The sequence below is a fragment of the Globicephala melas genome, chromosome 1, assembly GCF_963455315.2.
Source record: "Globicephala melas chromosome 1, mGloMel1.2, whole genome shotgun sequence".
Classification (NCBI taxonomy): domain Eukaryota; kingdom Metazoa; phylum Chordata; class Mammalia; order Artiodactyla; family Delphinidae; genus Globicephala; species Globicephala melas.
Window position 1 is genome coordinate 180,748,733 of NC_083314.1, and position 18,077 is coordinate 180,766,809.

At 50.5% G+C, this 18,077-nt stretch overlaps 1 pseudogene; it reads left to right on the plus strand.

Annotated features, from left to right (window-relative positions):
* LOC115857827 (developmental pluripotency-associated protein 2 pseudogene) overlaps positions 1–17,337 on the plus strand; it is a 48,555-nt pseudogene extending 31,218 nt beyond the window's left edge.
* The last annotated feature ends 740 nt before the right edge of the window (positions 17,338–18,077 follow it).

Here is an 18,077-nt window from a genome sequence, read left to right on the forward strand (position 1 = left end):
ATGTGTCCCCTGCATCAGCAGGCGGATTCTTAACCACTGTGCCACCAGGGAAGTCCCGGAAAAGTATTTATTAATAACATCTTTCTGGATTATTTTCTGGTGCTGTCCTCAGTTGACTGATGGCAACTTTCATGTCAATGTGCCCTCAGCTCTAGCCCAGCTAAAGAGCCACCCTCAACCCCTCTGATGAGGGAGCCCTGGAGCCCCACCCACCTGGCCATTAGTATCTCAGTAAAGGTACCCATCCCAGGACATCCTAAGTGTGATTGGATTCTGGAGGAAACTGGCAAGGGGCACAGGTCTGCTGACCAGAAGCTGAATGGAGGTCCCCCAACCGCCGCCACTGCTGGGAGAGCACAGTGGGAACCACGGGGGAGGAGGGGAGAACACTGTGTGTCGTGTGTCCATTTGGGGTTTTGGTCTGGACCTGAGCCGGTTGTGAAATCAGGACATCTGAGCCATGTTTATCTAAATTGCAAAGGGCCAAGTTGGCCCAAAGTGACATCTGAATCGGTCACAATATTTAAAATCACTGATGTTGCCTTGGATATCAGAGTGCTGCCAGCAAACAGGCTGTGTGACGGGGCCACCAGGGCTGGAGGATGGCAGACTGTTCTGGAAGGAGAACAGAGGAGGGCCTCCGAGCTCAGGGAAGAGGGGCAGCTAAGAGAGAGAGGTCCAGGACTCCCTGTGTAGACTGGGGCCAGCCTGGGAACCGAGCGGCCTCACCTGCCCAGACCTGGACTCAGGATCTCAGAGATCCTTGTATTTCTCACCGCCTCCTTCACAGGCTTGGAAATCTCAGAAGGACTTGGACAAATTTCAGGTTCTGGTCATTTGAAAGACATCAATTGTGTGGTATCTGTCAGTTTTCTCTGACAGAGTATCAGGTGTATTTTCTGTCTTAAAAATCGTTTTTCTATGATAAAAGTAATAGAGCTACAGAGAGCTGGGAAAACTGGGACAGAAAAGCAAATAAAACTGTAGCTCCAACCACAACCATGGTCGGCATGCGGCCATTCCCTCTGTTTGTGATCACGGCTGCAATCCCAGGCCACTTGCAAATCTAAATTATGTGTTAAAATAGAAAAACACTGGGCTTCCCTGGTGGCGCAGTGGTTGAGAGTCCGACTGCCGATGCAGGGGACACGGGTTCGTGCCCCGGTCCGGGGAGATCCCACATGCCGCGGAGCGGCTGGGCCCGTGAGCCATGGCCGCTGAGCCTGCGCGTCCGGAGCCTGTGCTCCGCAACGGGAGAGGCCGCAACAGTGAGAGGCCCGCATACCGCAAAACAAACAAACAAACAAACAAACAAACAAAAATAGAAAAACAATGAGAGAGTAGGTCTTAAGTGGTCTCACCACCACCACTCACCCCCCCCCCACATAACTATGTGAAGTGATGGGTGTGTTAATTAGCTTGATTATGGTAATCATTTCACAACCTATACGTATATCAAATCTTTTTGTTGTACATTTAACGTATATAATTTTTTGTCAATTATGCCTCAATAAAGCTGGAAAAAATAGAAGAGCAGTTTTCTTCAACAAATAAGAGGCAAGATGAACAGGGAGCCTATAACATTTTTATCTAAAAGAAATTTAAATGTCAGACCAACCAAACTTAGTGGATCCTGATTCAGTCTGTTTAAAAAAAAAAAAACGAATATTTTTGGCATCGAGGAGACTATTGATAATAGGACACTAGTAATTTAATTATGTTGAAGATTTTTTTTTAGGTGTGATAGTATTGTGATGAGATTAAAAAGAGTCTATCTTTCATGCATTCAGAAATATTTACAGATGGAATATTAGGCTCTCTGGGATTTGGTTTAAAATAATACAGTTGGAGGGAGTGGACGGAGGTCAAGACAAAATGAGGATGAGACTGGCCACACGTTGGTAATTGTTGAAGCAGAGTTGTGGCTACGTACGGGTTCGTTAGACTATTTCTTTATTTTAAAAATGTTTGCAATTCTCTATAATAAACGCCCATAATAAAAAGGATTTAAATTTTTTTTAAAGGGTCACACAGGGGCTAGAACTGACCTTCTTTGGGTGCAAAGGGACTCAGACACCAAGAGGTACCCCTGTGGGCCAGGCTATTCAGACTGGTCCAGCCGCCAGCTCCCTCCGTATGCCCCTCTCTAAGGCTCAGTCCCCAGTGTCCACCAGGGGGCGGCTGAGACCACATGAATTGACCCAGAGCAGAGGGGCTGGACAGGTCCTCCTGGCTCTTTTCTCCACCTCCTGTGAGATGTGCTGAGATTTGACTCCTCCGTGGGGGAAAGTTTGGGCACAAACCTAAGAGATGTGCATGAAGGCAAGGCGAGGACCGAGAGTGCAGGAATGTTGCTGAAAACTTGTAGATGAAAACTGGGCTTTCCTGCTGCTTTCTTCAGAGAACTTTATTTTGTTGGCTTCTGTCCCAGAGTTTCTCCAGTCTCCCTTGTGGGTTTTTTTTACACAATTGTTTTGGGGGATATAATTTACATATCATACGGATCGCCCACTTAAAGTGTACAATGCAGTCTTTTTTAGTATATTCAAAGATATGTGAAACTATCACCTCCTACAGTGTTAGTTCTTTTTTAAATCACTTTAAAAGGAAACCATATATGGTTTAGTTATCCCCCGACTATCTTCCCATCCCCTGTCCCCAGCCCTAAGTCACCATCAATCTACTTTCCGTCTGTAGATTTCTCTACGCTGGACATCCCCTTGTGGTTTTGATGAACGAGGAGGCTTTTTTCTCTCCCACCCTGGAAATGAGAGCATCACGGGACACCCCAGGGGCCTCCTGCCCCTCCCTCAGCGAGCTTGGTCCAGAACACGGAAGCTGCAGGTTGCCATGATACTCTCTAGACTGGTCGATAAAACTGGCTTCTCTAAAATTAGAGTCTAAAGAGGTTGGGGTCCACTGGATCACACCCACCCCATACACACATGTGTGCACACACAACGAATTAGAGCAGGGTGATGAGCAGTTACAGTTCAAAAAGACTCTGACTGCCCTCATACATGGTTGGGGGATCGTACAACGGTGCAGCCCCTGTGGGAAATGAGCCGGTAGTTCCTCAAAAACTTAAAGTCACCACAAGACCCAGCAATTCCAAGACTAGGTTTACACCCAAGAGAATTGAAAACATAGGTCTGTACAAAGAACCGTACACAGATGTTCATAGAAGCATTATGCACAATAGCCAAAAAGTGGAGGCAACCCAAATGTCTATCAACAACATACAAGGTAGTATAGCCGTCCTGAATACTATTCAGCCATAAAAAGCAGTGAAGTGCTGATCCATGAGTGAACCCTGAAAACACGATGCTCAGTGAAAGAAGCCAGACACAAAAGGCCACGTGTTGTATGATTCCACTGATAGGAAATGACCTGAATAAGCAAACTCACAGAGACAGAAAGTAGATTAGTGGTTGCCTGGGTTGGGGGAGGGGGAGTAGAAGTGACTGCCCATGGGGGTGGGGTTTCTTTTTGGGGTGATGAAAATGTCAGATAGTGGTGACGGTTGTGCAACATTGTGAATAGGCTCAAAACCAGTGAATTACACACTTTAGAATGGTTAAAATGGTGAGAGAAAAAAAAGACTGGACCTGGGGGGCCGTCTTTCACCCAGGTGGGCAGAAGGTCTGAGGTTTCCTTCTAGAACTGGGGTGCACAGCGAGATCTGGAACGTTCCCAGTCTCAGGCTCCGGGCTGCTGTTGCCCTCACCGTTCCCCTGAAATGGCTTTTGGGTCACGGGTGATGCTCCCCTGGTTTTCTCCTGCTTCTCTGGTGGCTGCTTCTCAGTTCCCCCTGCTGGTCCCTCCTCCTCTGCCAGCTGGCAATGCTGGTGTGCCCTACACCCAGCCCTTGGACCCCTGCTCTTCTGGTCACCCCCAGGTGCCTCCCAGCCATCAGTCCAGCCCGAACTGTCCCCTGACTCCAGACTGCCCCATCCACCCGCCTCTCCATCTTGCCGAGTTGCCCAACAGGAAGCTCAAACCTAACTTCTGCAAATCCACTTCTTCCCTCCCCACCCCAACCGGCTCCTGACCCCTGTGACTTGCACTCCATCCTGCCAGTTGCCCAGTCCAAAGACATCGGGGTCATCCCGGCTCTTTCTCTCACACTCAACATCCAACCTGTCTGGAAATCCTTTCAGTTCTACGTGACATGAGAAGATGTTCCGGATGTGACTGTTCTCACTATCTCCCCTCGCCCGATTGCTGTAATAACCCCCTATGGAGTCTCCCTTTTGCCCTTCTAGAATCTTCTGAACACAGCAGCCACATTGATCCTTTTAACCATAAATCGGATCATGTTTCTTCTCAAAACCTCCTGCGGCCCCCATTTCACTCAGAGAAAAAGCTGAAGTTTGTACAAGGTTCACAGGACCCTCTTTGATCAGACCCCTTGTGTGGGCCAAATAACAGCGCCCCAAAAGATGGCCATGTCCTATCCCCTGGGACCGGTGAATATGTCACCTTACCTGGGAAAAGGGTCTATTGATGATGTGATCAAGTGAAGGATCTTGAGAGGAGGAGATCATCCTGGATTATCTGGGTGGGCCCTAAGTATGGTTTCAAGTGTCCTTATAAGACGGAAGCAGAGGGAGATTTGACCCCAGAAGAGGAGAAGCCTCTGTGACCACAGAGGCAGAAGTGGAGGGGCCATGAGCCAGGGAATGCGGGCGGCCTCTGGAAGCTGGAAGATGCAGGAACAGACTGCCCGGGAGCCTCCTGCGGGAACCAACCCTCCCCACACTTTGATTTTACCCCATAGGACTTGTTTTGGACTTCTGACCTCAGGGCACCACAGGAAAATAAATTACTGATGTGTTAAGCCACTAAGTTTGTGATGATTTGCTACAGCAGCATCAGAAAACAAATACACCCTCCTCATCTCTTTGACCTCATGGCCTAGTCCCTGCTCCCCCCCTTCTCATGGTGCCTCCAATTGGCCAGGCACTTGCTGGCCTTGGGGTGTTTGCTCTGGCTGACCTCTCTGCTGGGAACACCCCCAAATGAACCCATGGCCAGCTGTCTCACCTCGAGTCCTGAGAAAAGCCACCTTCTCCAGGAGGTCCACCCTGACCACTCTGTTTAAAAAGGCAGCCCACCCCCTCCTTCCACCCCGAGCACTTCCAAAATCCTTTCCTTGCTCTGCTTTTCATAGCACTTACAGGTATCACTTTGAGCACAGCATGCCAGTGACTTAGTAGCCAAAGCCAGGTACCACTGATGATAAGCTTCCAAAGTGATAAAGCATAGAACTTAGAGCATGATTTGCACGTGCGTGTGGAAAAGACCTGGAGAGGATGGAACGAAGACACCACCAGGGATGGTCTCCAGGTGGTGGTATTCTAGATGACTGCTGCAGTCCGTAAACTTTCCTATGTTTTCAAAAATTTCTGCCAAAGCTTAAAAAGTACCACTTTCATTTTTTTATTATGGAAAATGGTGAGCATATGCAGAAGTGGACAGAACATCATAATACATCTCTACACAGCTGTCAGCCAGCATCTGCAATGGTCAGCTCATGGCCAGTCCTGTTCTGCCTACATCTCCACTCACTCCTCCGCATATCCCCATCCTGTATTATTTTGAAGCAGATCTCGGCCATCATACTGTCTACAAATGACAAGACCCCCCCGAGGCTAACTCCGCTTCGTTGCTGTAAGGAAAACGCGTGGGCCTCCATCGTATCTTGGAGGGCAGAATGGGCAAATGGGCAGTACGAGATCATACCAGGTTCCCTTCCAGCCACTTTACCCAGTGAAGGATGGTAGAGCTGTTGTGTCCGCCAAGAGGGGTCTGCAATGCCAGCCTGGAGCCCCATTTAATTTTCGTTTATTGTGGTAAAATACACATGACATGAAGTGTACCATTTTAATCATTTTAAAGTGTATACTTCAGTGGCATTAAATACGTTCACCGTGTTGTGCAACCATGACCGTTATTTAGTTCCTGACCTTTATCACCTCCCCAGAAGGAGCCCCCCACCCATTAGGCAGCCACTTCCGGTTCCTTCTTCCCTCCAGCCCCTGGAAATCACTTGTCTGCCTTCTGTCTTTATAGATTTACCTATTCTGGACATTTCTTTTCTTTTTTTTTTTTTAATGAAAAAAAGAACTTAAAAAAATTTTTTTTTGGCCACGCCGCGTGGCTTGCGGGATCTTAGTTCCCCGACCAGGGATTGAACCTGTGGCCCCTGCCATGGAAGCCCAGAGTCCTAACCACTGGCTCACCAGGGAATTCCCTCTGGACATAAATAAAATGGAGTCATAGAATATGTGGCCCTTTGGGTCTGATTTCTTTCACTGAGCACGTTTACAAGGTTCACCTGGGCTGCGGCGTGTGCCAGCGTTTCATTCCTTTTTGTGGCCGAGTGACATTCCATTGCCTGGCTGCGCCACCCTGCGTTCATCCAGTCGTCTGTCTACGGACACGTGGGTGGTTTCCACCTTGTGTGAATAGTGCTGCTGTGAACATTCGTGTCCAAGCTTGTTTCATGTATTTAATATTAAAGGGGTAAATGTGAAGGCCTACCTAGAAGAACCAAACACCAAGTGCTCAAGCACAGGACAGTTCTGGGCCCCGAATCTGGAGTTTCCTGCATTCTCATCTCATCAAGGACCGACGGTGCGATGCAGTTCTTGGGGAAGTAGATGCACGCGTGCAGCCATTGGAGTATCTGTTGCTCAGCTTGGATCAGAGATCAGAAGCGCATTGGCTGTTCACTGTTGGAGGTAGAGCAGTGTCTGGAGAACAAGTCCCTCTTTTTTTTTTTTTTTTTTTTGCGGTACGCGGGCCTCTCACTGCTGTGGCCTCTCCCGTTGCGGAGCAAAGGCTCCGGACGCGCAGGCTCAGCGGCCATGGCTCACGGGCCCAGCCGCTCCGCGGCATGTGGGATCTTCCCAGACCGGGGCACGAACCCGCGTCCCCTGCATCGGCAGGCGGACTCTCAACCATTGCGCCACCAGGGAAGCCCGAACAAGTCCCTCTTTACCAGAAGTACCAGCTCCATGGTGTCCCGGCTGATCGGCCACAGCCATTGAGGCATTACGGGTTCCACAGGAAAGGTGAGGCCTTGGGTTCAAATTCCAGTCCGGCTGCTTCCCGACTGTATGGCCAAGTTTGTTACTTAACCCGTCCAACCCTAGTGTCCACTCCCTATATTGGAAACCCTCTAGGATTTTTGCTTCAGAGGAAATAAGATAATGTGGCCAAGCCCTCCGGCGTTACCTGCCACATGGAAGATGCTCCACGGACATTTGCAGGGGCCCTGGGATGCAGGAACGACCAGCAGAGGCGGCTGGCGCGGGCGCAGGGCTCCAGGATTACCTGCTGAGCCCCACGGCTTTGTTCCTCAGGTTGAAAGTGCTTTAGGCAGAAACAGATCATAACACAAAGCGGTTTCCTCTTACAGCTTGATGAAGAGGATCCAGGGAGAGCAGGAAAGCAGGCTGGGAGTGGGGAGAAAACCCACGCTCAGATAGAGCATGTGATACCACGAGCATCGCAAATATGCTCGATGCAGCCAAAATCGTGTCTGCAGCCAGGCTGATGAGAAGTCCTTGCACAAAAATAGCACCTTGGAGATAAGGGGACGTTTCTTATTGGGAGAATTTTCTTTTGGGTCTTCACATGGAGAGTGCACCGGCGACCCTGGAGGGAATTTTGAGGAGAAAAGGCAATAAAAGTGATGAAGAGGCTGGAGGGCCTGATTATGAGCAAAGATGAAACGACAGCTTGGCCGTAGCACAGATTTTGGGGAGACACGGCCTCATCTGGCAGATGTGGAGGGTCCCAGATGGAAGGAGAGGTTGGGAAAGTCTGGGAGGATGTAAGTAGGAGTAAGGGTGTGATATTATGAAAAGAAAGTGATAGGCTGTGGATCAAGACGATTTCTGGGCAAAGAGCCTGTTTAGGAGAATAATAGGATCCCAAGGGCCGTAGACATGCTCCAGGGCTTGATACAGCTAACATTTGACAAGATTAAAGTCTTAGAAGCTGCTCTGTTGGAAGTGGCCACCTCCTCCCCAACTCAGATGTTTCATCTCCAGGCCCCTTGTCTCTTTCACAAGTTTGGAAAGGCCGTGTGGGTTTGCAGCCCAGGTCTTCAGGGCGGTGGACAGGGCTCTGGCCTGTGAACACAGGCTTAGAAGAGAGCTTAGCAAAGAGAAGCAGATGCGTGAGCCGGCTGGAGAGCATCTCTATCCACACGGGGAGCGAAGGATGGATGGAGGACCAGATGAAGGGGATGCTGTTGGAACCCCGGGGTAAGCAAGCAATGCCCTTCTGGCCTCAGGTCTGAGCCGAGCACACGCTGGGCTGGTCGCTCCCAGGCCAGTCTCTGATTTCTATGGCTCCTCTGCCCACGGGGTTATGATGCCTCCACGTTTCCGGCTGACAAGGCACTTGCATGCCTATTACCTCCTTTATCATTGTTACTACTTCAGGCTGACCTTCAGAGCGGCAGAAGTATTCGCATCATCTTCTCTGGTCCCCCGATTCGCTGATGAGGAAATTGAGGTCCGCAAAGAACAAGTGACTTGATCAGAGGCAACCAGGGCTCCCAGGCCTTGCACGTATAACGCGGAGTCCACGGCGCATGACTCCATGCCCGTGACACCTACGAGGGTGACGCTTCGCTGAACTCCAGAAGGTTGCCTCTGGGAGAAGTGGGTGGCTGTGGGTGGACAGGGGTTGGAGAGAGATTTACTGTATTCCCCTTGCGTACATTAAAAAATTTTTTAAATGTATTTATTATTTTTTGGCCACTCCACATGGCTTGCGGGATCTTAGTTCCCCGACCAGGGATCGAACCCGGGCCCCAGCAGTGAAGGGGCTGAGTCCTAACCACTGGACCGCCAGGGAAGTCCCCCCTTGTATACATTTTAAATTCGAGGCCATATACATGTAGTACTTATTGAAAAATAATATTTACAAGAAAGAAAAAAGGAGGGGACTAGGGTACCTGGGAAAAAGGTGCTCCCTTTCTGGTGGAGCAGCTGACCTCAGAGAGTGTGATCAGGAAGGCCAGTGTCAGGAATTTGAGTTCTATCATGGCTAGCTGTGTGGCCTTGGGCAAGCTACTTAACCTCCCTGGGCCTTTGTTTCTCAGGCCCTACCTCAGGGCTCTCCTGAGGGGCAATGAGTGAGGTCCTTCAGTGGTGCCTGGCAGACAGACCCCTCTTAAGATCATGTACTCGTCCATGGAGATGGGCGCCACGGGAGGGCTCTGAGCAGAGGCGTGACTTGCCCGAGAGCTTATGCTGTCACGGGGTCCCTCTGGCTGCTGTGTGAAGGGGGGTCAAGCAGAGACCAGGGAGAGAGGAGACCAGTTAAGAGGCTTCGCCTCCATCCAGGTGAGAGGCCAGTGGCTGGGGCCAGCAGGAGCAGTGAAGGTGGTGAATGTATTTTGAGAGTCTGGCCAATAGGATTTTCTGATGGATTAGACAGGGGCTGTGAGAGGAAGAGAGGGCTCAGGAGCGACCCCAGGGTTTGGGGGCATGGCACCTGAGATGAGGAAGCCCGTGAGAGGAGCAGGTGTGGGGCATGGAAGCCTCGAGATGCCTGCCCCATATCCACCTGGAGATATGAGTGGGAAGCTGATGGCCTTAAAGCCCCGACGTGGGGTGAGCTCACAGAAGGTGTGAGGGTGGATGGAGAAAAGAAGAGCCCAGGCCTGGGCCCTGGGGACCAACAACCTTAGGGACTAGGAGAGGAGGGGGAGGGGGAGGGGGAAGGACAAGGGGAAGGGGAAGAGGAAGGCTGAATTTTTCCTACAAGCCTTTATTGAGCACCTACCATGTTCCAAGCCCCGTGGAGGCCCTGGGATGGGGATGGAAAGCCCAGGCTCTGCACTTAGGAGCTTCCAGGCTGACGCTTGAGGCCAAGGAGCAAACCGCTGTCCTCAGACTTGGCATCAACCGCACCGGGGTCCAGTTTTGGGGCTCAAGCGATAAAGAGAAGGGCATCTAAACCCGACTGTGTATTGCGAGAGGCTTCCCAGAAGTGGGATGCTTGAACTGGGCCTTAAAAACAATCAAGCGGGGCTTCCCTGGTGGCGCAGTGGTTGAGAGTCCGCCTGCCGATGCAGGGACACGGGTTCGTGCCCCGGTTCGGGAAGATCCCACATGCCGCGGAGCGGCTGGGCCCGTGAGCCATGGCCGCTGGGCCTGCGCGTCCGGAGCCTGTGCTCCACAATGGGACAGGCCACAACAGTGAGAGGCCCGCGTACCACAAAAAAAAACCAAAAAAACAATCAAGCGTAGGAAAGGGAGGAAGAATGATCCAGAAGAGCCCACAAGAGAGGTGTGAACTGAGAACCGCAGATGTTATGTGGGGTCCATGGGGTCCCAGGGGGCCCTAACTGGCGGAGTGTGAGAAGCTTCATGCTTGCGTTTGATCCCAAAGGTTGTGCAGCCACCACGTCAGGGGTCGTTGGCCAAATCCAGCTACAACCTGTTTTTGTACAACCTGAAGACTAACGGTGGTTTTCACCTTTTTAAACGCTTAGGAGGGAAAAAAAGCAAAAGAAGAATGCTATTTCATGACACGTGAAAATAACATGAAGTTCAAATGTCAGTGTTCATAAATAAAGTTTTACTGGGACAAGCCAAGCCCATCCTTACGTACTGAACAAGGCAAAGCAGCTGTGGCAGAGTGATGGTCTCATGTGGGTGGTGGGACCTGTGGACTTAAACAGCTGGTTGTATCGTCCTTTACAGGACGATTGTGGGGCTTTGGGATGACAGACGTGGTGAAGAAGACAGAAGTCGGGCCCTGGTGGAGTTTCCATCCGGGTGAGGCTGTCCCAATCCAGAAGGTGCTCCTTTCTGAGAGCAGAGACCATTTGGAACATGATCCACTCCTGCTTCTAGAATTTCACGTGTCCATTTTCCCAGGAGAGAGTCAGCTCTCACGAGGGAGGCTGCAAGCTCCTAGCCGGGCCGCCCTCTCAGGCTCCCTCCCAAACCCCTGGGAGAGGTGATGAGGCCGCCGGGGCCTCGGAATGTTCTCTCTGGCTGGCATTCACGTGGTGGTCAGCGGTCCAGGCAGAAGGGACCACACGGGTCCTGGAGCTCCCTCTCGGAGCCCATCCCCTCTCCCTGGTAGAAGGAGAGGCCCTTTACCCAGTGTCAGGTTTCATTGTGTTGCTTTTCCTTCAAAAACAAACAGTTCATTCAAGTTGAACGGGGGTGTAAAACCTTGTTCTGAGGGGTGGGAGGCCACCTCCTGCTCTGCACTGCACGGACCCATGTGGCTCCTGGAGTCCACCCCTGATGGCTGGTGGACAGAGACAGAGCTCTCCTGCCTGAGAGCCCTACAGCCCTGCGTGGAGCCCTCAGCTCGGCTGACCTCTGACCTCAGAGTCATTTAGATCCTGGTGGGCTGGTAAGAGCAGGGCGACAGCCAGACTGCTGGGGTACAAAGAGCACTCTGCCACTTAGCAGCTGTGTGACTTTGGGCAACTCAACCTCTCTGTGCCCTGTGCCCTCCAGCTTCCATAAAATATGGCTATAATAATACCGACCCCACAAAGCTCTTAGGAGAATGAAATGGCTTAGTGTTTGTCCTTAGAACAACGCCTGGCACCGAAGGCTCTGTAAGTTCTTGTCACATAAACTAAATCGGGGGGGCGAGAGCCTCGGAGGGACCCCGGCTCTCTCGTTCTCTCGCAGGTCCCAGAGTACTCTGTCATTGTGCTCTTCCGGCACTTAGCAAATGTGTTTTGTTTTTGGCATGCTGCACGTCTTGCAGGATCTTAGTTCCCCTACCAGAGATTGAACCCGGGCCCTTGGCAGTGAAATTGTAGAGTCCTAACCACTGGACTGCCAGGGGTTTCCTGGGCACTCAGCTATTTTTAACTCATATTACTGTTATTGGGTCCGGGGTGGGCACTGCACCCCACACACTACCTAGCACAGCATCTGGTTCATAGTGGCTCTGGATGAAGGTTTAATAAATGAATAAGTGAATGAAACATCCCTCTTCTCCCACATGAATAGACTCTTCCTGGAAAAATGAATCCTTAAGAAGCAACCTTTGACTCCCGGGGCAGCTGGGTCCTGTGCTCATCCGCCGGGGCAGCTGGGTCTGGCTGGGAGCTTGTAGGGTCACTGAGTGACCCTGGAGGGGAGTACAAGGGCCATGCAGGTGCTCCAAATGCAGGCAGCTATCTGGTGAGTGGCTTGGCTTCTCAGAGGATGAGGCTTCCAGTGTGCCCGGTCCTGACCTGCTGACCGCAGGAGAGAAGCCAAGGGTGGGTTCCCCAATACCTGCCAGAACAGTGGGACCCATTCTCCCTGAGTGAGTCCTACGATGGGCCGGGTCATTAGAATTCTAGGGCCCAGGTGTGCAGCTGGTCCAGGGAAGTTAGACCAGCAGTTGTAGGAGGCACGAAGTGTCCAGAGAGGCAACATTTTTTTTTTTAAATGTCATTTCTACAAATATATGGACTTCCTTTTATTTTTTTTAATAATTTTATTTTTATACTATTTGGAATACTGTGCATTTTAAATTTATTTATTTATTTATTTATTTTTGGCTGCGTTGGGTCTTCGTTTCTGTGCGAGGGCTTTCTCTAGTTGTGGCAAGCAGGGGCCACTCGTCATCGCGGTGCGCGTGCCTCTCACTAACGCGGCCTCTCTTGTTAAGGAGCACAGGCTCCAGACGCGCAGGCTCAGTAGTTGTGGCTCACGGGCCTAGTTGCTCTGCGGCATGTGGGATCCTCCCAGACCAGGGCTCGAACCCGTGTCCCCTGCATTGGCAGGCAGATTCTCAACCACTGCGCCACCAGGGAAGCCCCAGAGAGGCAACTTTTACTCCCTGACAAGTAACTGGAGGGACTGGTGGGGGAAGGAAACCACTGCGAACCAGCTAAAGTTGCCTATTATTGAGGCAAAGGCATCTGTGCATCTTCATTCTTTGACTCAGGATAGCCAGTTCCCAATGTCCCCGGTACCCAGCTCAGCCCCACCCCACCTGTTCACACCTTAAGCGGCATCCAGAGGAGGGATCCTTTCTGGGACACCCAGAAACAAGGAAAGGCGTGCCTGGCAGGCTCCTAGCCCCACCCTGCCACTGTCACCTCCCGACGCCCCTCTCTGCTCACGGAGTCTCAGACATTACATTTAAGGGCATGGAGCCAGCTAGCCCAAGGCAGGCAGAGGCCTGACATGATTGCCTCGGCCGGTCTGCAGATCAGTCATCGGTGAGGAAGGGGGGACGACAGGTGACCCCCTCTGACAGCCTCCGGGCTCTCACATTTAAAGACATGATTGTGGCTGCTACGAAAAGCCTTAGACAGGCTTTGGGTGGCATCGAAGGGCCTGATCTGGATCATCCCAGGCTGGGGGAGAGATCTCCGTGCTCCCCCGGCCTCAACAGTAGGAGTCAGGCCTCCCTGTGAGCGGGTCCCATCTCTCCGCATTCTCGCCTTCCCCCAACCAGGGGCGGGGGTGGTGCGGCTCCAGGGAGAGGACGGCTCCAGAGTCCAGTCTCAGCCCAAACAAAGACCAACCACTGAAATATCAGACATCGCATCCTTTTTTTTTTTTTGATTTTCAGAATCTGAATTTTTATTTTCTTATTAATTAATTTTTATTGCAGTATAGTTGCTTTCCACTGTTGTGTTAGCGTCTACCGCACAGCAAAATGAATCAGCCACACATACAGATATCCCCTCCCTTTTGGGTTTCCCTCCCATTTAGGACATCACAGTGCATTAAGTAGAGTGCCCTGTGTTATACTGTATGTTCCCAGCAGTTCTCTATTTTATACGTAGTAGTAATAGTGTATAGTGTCAATCCCAATCTCCCAGCTCCTCCCACCTCACCCTCCCTTCCCCCTTGGTATCCATACATTTGTGTTCTCTGTCTGTGTCTCTATTAGACGTTGCATCCTTAAGTACAGGACAGAACAGAGCTGACGCTTGCCTGGATGAAAGCTTGCCTGGATGAAAGCATGAATTTAAATCTTTGGGAAAAACTTGGGAAATAAGCTTTCTTTGAAAGCAGTTCAGGGACCTCCCTGGTGGCCCAGTAGTAAAGAATCCGCCTTCCAATGCAGGGGATGCGGGTTGGATCCCTGGTCGGGAAACTAAGATCCCACATGCCTCAGGGCAACGAAGAGCCCGCACCACCGCATCGAAAGATCCTGCAGGCCTCAGCGAAGACCCCACATGCCGCAACTAAGATCCGAGGCAGCCAAAAAAATAAAGGAAAAAAAAAATAAAGCAGTTCAGCCTCACGGTGGCCCAAGCACTGTACTGTCAGCAGAGCCAGGCACACACTTGGCCCTGGAGGACCCCTGTTTGTGCGGGGCGGGGTGGGGGGGAGGCGGGGGGGGGACGGGGTGGAGACCAGACTTGGGCAGATAATGAACAACAATGTGTGGGCAAGATCTGTGACTGAACCACACTCAGGGCTGTGTGGAGCCCGGGGGACACGCCTTTCTGCTGGAGGAGAGGTGGGACACTGAGTCAGGGAAGGCTTTTTGGAGGAGGTAATGCCTGAATCAAGTGATAAGGGATGAGTAAGTGTTTGGGAGTCGGGTGGGGGTGATGAGAGTATTCTGGACAGAGGAGACAGAAAGAGCAGAGACCCTAAGGCAGGAAAAGCATTGTGTGTGTGTGTGTGTGTGCGTGTGCGTGTGTGTGTGTGTGTGTGTGTGTATGAACTGTGTGGCTGGCATATTAAATGAGGAGGGGGTGTTACAAGGGATGAAGGAAGAAGGAGACAGGGCTGCATCAGGAAGACTGTATGTTCCTCGCTAAGGAGTTGCATTTTATTTCATAAAGGATGGGAGTATGCAAAGGCAGGTGAGTGAAATGCCACATGCACTGTTTGGGTCCCTTTTAGTTGCGTATTACAGAAACCCAGTTCCAATCAGCTTGATCACAACAGGATGCGATCGACTTTCAAAAGTGAAATGTTTTGAGGATAGTGCTACCTTCAGGCAGAGTTGGATCCAGGTGCTCAGACAATGTGGCCAAGAACCAGCCTCCCGCTGAAACCGACTAATGTATAATTAAAATAATTTATAATTAAAATTTAAAAATCTATAATTATAATTAAAATTTATTAGTCATTATAATGACTAATTTATAATTAAAATAACACCCAGGTTTCTGTTCTTGGTCTTCTCATTCCTCTCTGTCCTAGGCCATACCTGTTCGATCACGTTTGCCTAATTAATAAGGGGTAGCGAAGGTCGTGGGCCTTGAGCCGCAGCTTTCCAATAAGCATCGCCGTTTATGTGATGTTCTGGGATATCTTCCGGGTCAAGATGACCTGTACGGATTATGTTGACACAGATGCCCCCGGTTCACAGACCACAGGTTCAAAGACACATAGACCACGATGATTAAGATGATTAACCCCAGCTCCTTTGTTCTTTGCCTTTAGAAATCCCTAACTCAGAGACCAAGTTGGAGTGGATCTGAGACTTGTCTCCCATTCCCTTGCTTGGCACCCTGCAACAAAATCCTTGCTTTGTTGCAAACGCCCACCCTCAGTTTGGCTTTCTTTGCTTCGGACACACGAGCCCTTTGTGCGGATTCAGTGCTCTGTCTCTGCTTTCCTTCAGGTGCGTTTCTTTCCCAGGTGGGCACTCCTTCCATGGTGACAAAGGGGGCTGCCAGCAGCCTCAGTCTCCCGTTCTGCTGCTTCAGTGAGCCAGGCAGAGAAGCCGCTTGCTCCAGAAGTCCTGTGGCTGCTCTCATTGGGGGAGATCGAGTCACAAGCCCATCCCTGAACCAATCACGTTGACTGATTTGCCAGGTTTGAGTCATGCGCCCGCCCCTGCACGCAGCGGGTGGGCAGCCAAGTGGACTTAGGGGAGCTGTGGGGTGGCTTCTCCAAAGTGAAATATGGTCGCTGCGATCAGAAGAGGGGGAAATGGAGCGCTGGGCAGCTACGAACAACAGATGTCTAGTTTCATGTTGTATGACTCCATTTATATGAAACGTCCAGAACAGGTAAATCCAGAGACAGAAGGCAGATTGGTGGTTGCCAGGGGCTGGGAGGAGGGGTAACGGGAGTGATGGCGGTTTAATGGGCAGGGGGTTTCCTTTTGATGTGATAAAAATGTTTTGGAACCAAATAGAGGTGGTGTTTACACAGCACTGTGAATGTACTAACTGCCACTGAGTCGTTCACTTTATAGTGGTTCATTTTATGTTATGTGAATCCCACCTCAATAAAAAATTGTTTAAAAACCCCAGAAAAATGGCATACCCAAATTACGAGAAGAATTTCTTTCGAGAGGCATTAGATGAAGAAAATGTGACTCTTACATTGGTTCCAGTTAATGAGGGAATTGTTGAAGACCGCCAAAGGGGACCAGGTGTTTCTTCAACTTCACAAGTCAACGTGGAGGGACCTCCCTGGTGGCCCAGTGGGTAAGACTCCACGCTCCCAATGCAGGGGGCCCGGGTTCGATCCCTGGTCAGGGAACTAGATCCCGCACGCACGCCGCAACTAAGAAGAAGTCCGCGGGCCGCAACTAAGAAGTCTGCATGCCGCAACTAAATGATCCCGCGGGCCACAACAAAGATCCCGTGTGCCACAACTAAGACCCGGCACAGCCAAAATAAATAAATAAACAAAAATATAAAAAAAGAAGTCAGTGTGGAGCCACTGAATACAGATGATCAAGCTCATTCTCCTGAAACAAGCGAAGGGTTCAAGGCTTGCCCCAAATCTAGTTGTAGTAAACCAGTTTACCTCTTGCCGACCATGATGCCTCCAATTAATAAAGTGAGTTGGGACGCCTTATGGAACTGTACCGATGGCCAGAAAATAGGGGTTTATCTGAGACTCCAGAAACATGCTTATCCCAAAAAGGATCAGTATATTCCTCAATCATCACAGGAGTCCAGATTGCAGTCACGTTCAAGGAAACGCGAGATGGTGACCAACAGAACAAGTGTTCGGAAAAGTAGGATGAGGGAGAGCAGGAAAGGACTACTGTGGGTGGAGTGATAACTTCAGCTCAGGAAGCCATGTTGGCAGCATGGTCAAGAATTGCTGCAAGAACGTTCAGCCCAAGGCTGTGAATTCACAGCCCCTTCCCACCTCCGTTGAGTCCCTTCTGCCGCAAGCCTCAGCTGTCCAGTGGTGTGTGGTCCCTGGCAGACCGCTCTTGGCAGACACAGAAGGTTGGGCTCGCCTGCAGTTCCGTGCAGGTCAGGCCTGGGTGCCTGACACTCCCTGGGGGATGATCTCTCTCTTTATGTTCCCTGCCTGCACTTTCCCATCCCCAGACCTAGAAGATAATATGTTATACCCTGAATGTGCTAAGAGGAATAAGAAAATTATGAAAAGATAAATTGCAATGGGGAAGAGGAAGAAACTTGGTTTGGACACACCAGCATCATTGCTTTTAGATGGTCCATGTCGGGAATTCCCCGGTGGTCCAGTCAGTGGTTATGACTCGGTGCTTTCACTGCACAGCCAAAAAAAAAAAAAAAAAAGGAAGTTAAAGAAAAAAAGGGGGGCTTCCCTGGTGGCACAGTGGTTGAGAGTCCGCCTGCCGATGTAGGGGACACGGGTTCGTGCCCCGGTCCGGGAAGATCCCACATGCCGCGGAGCAGCTGGGCCCGTGAGCCATGGCCACTGAGCCTGAGCGTCCGGAGCCTGTGCTCCGCAACGGGAGTGGCCACAACAGTGAGAGGCCCTCGTACCGCAAAAAAAAAAAAAAAGAAAAAAAAGAAAAAAAGGAACATAGATGGTCCATGTCTTAATACAAAATAAAAGGTTACCAGAGGGGAAGGGGGAGGGGTGGGTGAAATCGGCAAAGGGGCGGGATTGTATGGTAACTAGACTTATTGTGGTCTGTTATTTTGTAGTGTACACAAATTTCGAATTACCCTGTTGTACATCTGTAACATAATGTTATATACTAATTTTACCTCAATTAAAAAAATGTTTGTTAGAAACAAACAAACAAACGAACCCCAAACACAGTGGATGTCTACTCTCCAGGCATCTTGGGATGCTTCCTTATTTCACAGGGCCGCCTGGATTGTGCGACTCCTTTCTTTCCTTTATTCCCTGTTCTTTCCCTTC